General features: G+C 41.7%; 1 pseudogene; it reads right to left on the reverse strand.

Moving 5' to 3' along the window:
- LOC100523484 lies at positions 2,641-3,647 on the reverse strand (annotated as a pseudogene).

Below are 5,717 nucleotides of genomic sequence, written 5' to 3' on the forward strand. Positions count from 1 at the left end.
AAAAAAGATTTGCCTTGTGTACCAAGCAGTCCTAAATATGATTATTGTTTTGAGTGGTTAAAGCATATGAAAATCCTTTGTATGTATATATAAATAGGAGTCATAAATTTTCTTAGAGGAATTAGGAAGACTTTGGAGAAAGGTAGCTGACACAATACAGCTTCTCTGGACATTTTAAACTACGGATGGTGTATTATCCTTGCTGATTTGTTAAGAGCATGGATCTTGGTCAGACAGACCTGTGTTGTGATACCAGCTGATGCACTTAATTGTGTCTTCCTTGCACATTTAAATTATGTATACTTCTGTTTTCTTCAGGTTAAAATGTGTGTAGAATATTTATTAGGGCTACCACAAAGATTTAATTGAAAGTGCTTGTGAAACAATTGGAACAGTGCCTTGAACTCCTGACATTGGCTTGGAAGCCTGGATTGGACATTTTTAATAACAGGGGATTTTAAGTGACTCAAAATAGGTAGGATGGTGCAAAGTACCCTGAAAACCTATGACACAGCTTTAGTAATTCTTTTCATATGTAAGGAGTTTCATATGCTTTTTAACAAGAAGTGAATTTATTTTTAACTACTCAATGAATTTATTACATTTATAGTTGTACAATGAACTGTTGATAGCTCTTATCTGGTACCATTTTTGCATTTTCATCTTAGTAAATTACAGAAGTTTAAACCTCTCTTGATGTAAAGATGTAAATTTGAACACAGAGACTTCTCAGTTTTGTTGACCCTCTGTACTCAATATGGAGAAAGCTGTTGTTCAACAATTTTTAGTGAATGAAGAATTAAATCCCATTGGTTCATTGGGAAAAACTTGGCTAATGTGAGGTTTTTGATATATTTGAGGCCACAATTGGAAAGACTGATTCATTCACCAACAATTAAGAAAAATAAAGGGCAATGTACCCAAAATTAAGACTGTTCATAGTAAAAAGGACATGCCTATATCTTATGGCAGGTTCATTGACATTTCCCACTTTGCCCAATTCCCAACTGAGGCAAGAACAGCATCAGGAGGAGAACCAGAGCTGCAGTGTCTGAATTCCTCCTTCTGGGGCTCCCATCCATCAGAGCAGCAGCATCTTTTGCCCTGTTGCGGCATACTACCTGACCAGTGCTGGGGAACCTGCATCATCCTGCTCATCAGCTGAACCCTCACCTCCACACCCCCATGTACTTCTTCCTCAGCCACCTGGCCTCACAGATGTCTCCTTTTCATAGTCATGTCTCGAAGATGCTGATGACATGGACACTGTACAAATCCATCTGCATCCATGTGCATAGCACAGATATTATTTTTCATATTTTTACTGATCTAGAATATTCCTTCCTCACCTCAATGGCCTATGACAGGTAGTCCTTGATTCTTTTCTATGGAAAAGTTCATTTGTGCCATATATTTTATTCCAGATATATGATATCATATGGTATTTGTGTTTTTCTTTCTGACTCACTTCACTCAGTATGAAGTCTCTAGTTCCACCCATGTTTTTGTAAATGGCATTATTTTTCTTTTTTTATGACCATGCAGTATCCCATTGTGTATATATACCACATCTTCCTAATCAAAGCATCTGTCTATGGACATTTGGGTTTCCATTTCTTGGCTATTGTGAATACTGCTGTAATGAACATGCGGATTCATTGTCTTTCTTAAGGGAAGTTTTGCCTCACCAGTCAGAATGGCCATCATTAATAAGTCTGCAAATAACAAATGCTGGAGGGGGTGTGGCAAAAAGGGAACTCTCCTGCACTGTTGGTAGCAATGTAAGCTGTACAACATTTATGGAGAACATTATGGCAGTTCCTTAGAAAATTAAATGTAGAATACCATATAACCCAGAAATACTGATCTTGGGCATATATCCTAACCTCTTCTAACCATTACCACAGTTTTGATTCTCCCTAACTTCTACCAGAGCCCTAAACTAATCTAACATTGATCAAATCTAATCCAGTGGTTAGAATTTAGGAAAGCTCATGCAGTGTTGGTGCTGCTTAATATCTGAGAGATGGAATATGTAGTCTAATAGGATATTTGCCTCACCCAAATCTGTACCATTCTTTGGCATGAGAGGGCTGAGGATGTCCTCTTTGGGTCAAGGTGAGTAGGAACAGTCTCACTGGTCATGCAGAACCTTAAAAGAGCAAAAGTATGGAGGCAATTGTAGCCACAAATCGCTTACCTGGTATATCTTGGAATCAGCCTCTTAGAAGTACAGTTGGTGGGAGTTTCCTTGTGGCACAGTGGGTAAGGATCTGGGGTTGTCACTGTAAAGGCAGAGGTTGGACCCCTTGCCCGGAACTTGCCTAGCAGTGGAGGTGCAAAAAAAGAAAAAGGAAAAAAAGAATGAAAAAATACAAATGGCAAGTAAACTGAGTATTGCACCTGATAACAAGCAGGAACATGTGTTTTTTGAACACTGAGGAACCTAAGGCAGCTTAACAGCAAATTAATCTTGTTCTGTTGATAGGTCTAGAATCCTCCAGGTTCCTGCCTCCTATCTGTAAGCTTTTTCTCCCCTTTTCAGCCCCTCAAACAATTTAAGACACACAGCCAGAGAACATCCATCTTTATCCACAGCGACAGGGGCCAGGAAGTGTCCTCATTTCTTCAGGGTCAGTCCTAACCAGCCTGCTGGGATCTCTCACATGTGCACCACCGTGGATAGCAGCACCAGCTCTGGACCTTCTGAGTGCCTCCTTGATCTCTAGTTGCAGAGGCTGTAGATGAGTGGGTTGAAGGCTGGATGACAATGGTGTAGAATACAGATGCCATCTTGATCGTCCAGGACATAGCTGGATCTGGGATGGAGGTAGATGAAAATGAGTGTCCAGTACAGCATGGCACAGCTGTGAGGTGGGAGCACAGGTAGAGGCTGTTCACCAGCAGCCCTGGAATGAGCACTTGCACATCACAGCACCAGGGATGAACCTGTAGGACACAGCAATAGCCAACACCATGGCTGTCTGGATGAAGCCACAGATAGGAAAGAGTAGGAGTTCATTGAGACTGGTGTCATTGAAGGAGATGGCCAGCAGTGGAGGGATATTGCAGAAGAAGCTGTTCACCTCCCGGAGTTGCAGAACTCAGGTGAAGGTGAAGGTCAGGTGGACCATGGCACTCAGTGCCTCACCCAGGCCTGATGCTCCCAGCAAGGCCAGCATAGATGCCATGACATGGCCATGGTGTACAGAAGAGGTTTCTGAGGCCACATAGCAGTCATAGGCCATGACTGCCCAAAGGCAACACTCAGCATCTGCCAGCCCTGCAGACACAAACATCTGGAGGGCACAGGCTAAATAGGGGATAGTGGCCAGGGTCAGCAGTAGGTCCACCACTATCTTGGGGCCAATGGCTGAGAAAAAGCAGGTGTTCAACTGGAAGGTTGGCCAGGAAGAATACATGGATGTGTGGAGCTGGGTGTCCATGCAGATATAGGTAGTATCATGCCCATGTTTCCCAGTAGGCTCAGGAAGACCAAGAAGAGGTGATGCACATTCCCAGCAATCCATGATGCCCAGAAGATGAATTTGGCATGAGCACCCGGTCCAGGTGAAGTTCTCTAGCCTCATCCCCAAACAGAAACGAGGAGAGACAAAGCAGAGGGAGTTAAGGAAAGTCATGACCATCATTGGGATAAAGTGCTTTGTACTGGTATCAGGACTTGGGTGTTAGTTCTACCCGGTAACAAAATTTCTGTGTGACATTGGACAAGCCATATCACTCTCAAAACCTTTGTTTCTATCACGGAGAAGTCACTCCCATTTAACCTTCATGGGAGGAAATCTGCCTGTTTTGATCAATTTCATATCCACAGTACTGAGAACATAGCCTGGGACAAGTGCTCATTGCTTTATTGCACTTTGCTTTATTGAATTTACTTTATCGTGCTTACAGATAGAGCTTTTTTTTTAACAAATTAAAGATTGTGGCACCTTTTTCTTTGTTATATTTAATTAATTAAAAAAATTTATTGTATCTGCACACAACAAAGTGATTCAGTATAACATATACACACATCCTTTCCTTTTCAGATTCTTCCCCAGTAGATTATCACAAACTACTGGGTAGAGTTCCCTGTGCTGTAAGGTCCCCACTGGTGTGGCACCATTTTTCCCACAGCAATTGCTTACTTTGGGTCTTCATGTCACATTTTGTAATTCTCACACTATTTCATTATTAATTTGTTCTTGGTGATTTGTGATCAGTGATCTCTACCACCATCAGTGGGTCCCTGAAGGCTTAGATGATCTTAGTATTTTTTTAGCAATGAAGTATTTTTAAATTAATTAATTAATTAATTTATTTTCTATTTAAGGCTGCTCGCACAACATATGGAAGGTCCCAGGTGACAGGTTGAACTGGAGCTACAGCTGCCAGCCTATGTCACAGCCCACAGCCACAGCCACATCAGATCTGAGCTATGTCTGCAGCCTACACCACAGCTCATGGCAATGCTAGATCCTTAACTCACTGAGTGAGGCCAGGAATCAAATTTGCATCCTCATGGATAACGTCAGTTTTGAAACTGCTGAGCCACAATGGTAAATACCTGACTGTGTGTTTAAATTGGTTCCTGTCAGATTCCTTTCCACAGTGCCACAACAGGAAATCTAGCAATGAAGTATATTAAAGTTAAGTTATGTACATTGCCTTCTTTATGCATGATACACTTGCATACTTAATAGAACAGCAGTATAGCATAAAAGTAACTTTTATATGCACTGGGAAGCCAAAATATCGGTGTAACTTTCTTGCTATATCACATTTGTCTGGAACTAAACCCACATCTATGAAGTCTGCTTGATTTGTTAAATGAATGAATGATGAATAGGGTAGTAGTGTCTAGCCAAGGATTGAAAACTTCATGATTCTTTTTTTCTTTCTTTCTCTTTTTTTTTTTTTTGCAGTGAACCTGTGGTATATGGAGTTTGCCTGACTAAAGAGTGAATCTGAGCTGCAGCTGAGGCCTATGCCACAGCCATGGCAACACCAGATCCAAGCATATGTGACCTACCCTGCAGCTGTGGCAATACCAGACCCTTCATGCAAAGAGTGAAGCCAGGGATCCAACCTGCATCCTTACAGAGACTATGTTGGGTCCTTAACCTGCTGACCCACAAGGGGAACTCCCAAACCTCGTGATTCTAAGTGCCTTCTCCTCTCCATTTTCTCAAAGAGAAAAAGAGGCAATGAAATGGGTAGAGTCTCCTATATTAAAGGTAAATAGCCATGGGTCTTTAGGTTGGCTGGGAGGCCATCATCCATTGGAGTAAGAGCTGGGATGGGATAGTGCAGCAGTGCTGGCATCTGGGAGAACAGCCAGGAGGGGAAAGAACAGATTTGAAAATATTCCAGGACTGGACTCTTCTTTCCAAGCCTCAATTTCTCATGTGTTTTAATGAGAAAAAAAAGATGCAAGGATTCAATGAGATAATGCATGTAGAGCATCTCACACAAAGCCTAGCACACAGCAGGCTTTTAATGAAGGAATAGATAATTGAATGAATTTAGCTGGATGTCTTGCCTTGATCCTGGAAGGAAGCAACTTTATGGCAACCAAACAGTTTCCAGAAAATGTGACATTGCTTCACCCTCCGTGCCTTTTCATTGTTCTTGCCTGGAACCCATTTCACTTTTTGAGTTTGACAAAATAGCTACTTTGGATGTAAACCTTCCTTCAAATGACCAGAGGAAAT

The sequence above is a fragment of the Sus scrofa genome, chromosome 1, assembly GCF_000003025.6.
Source record: "Sus scrofa isolate TJ Tabasco breed Duroc chromosome 1, Sscrofa11.1, whole genome shotgun sequence".
NCBI lineage: Eukaryota > Metazoa > Chordata > Mammalia > Artiodactyla > Suidae > Sus > Sus scrofa.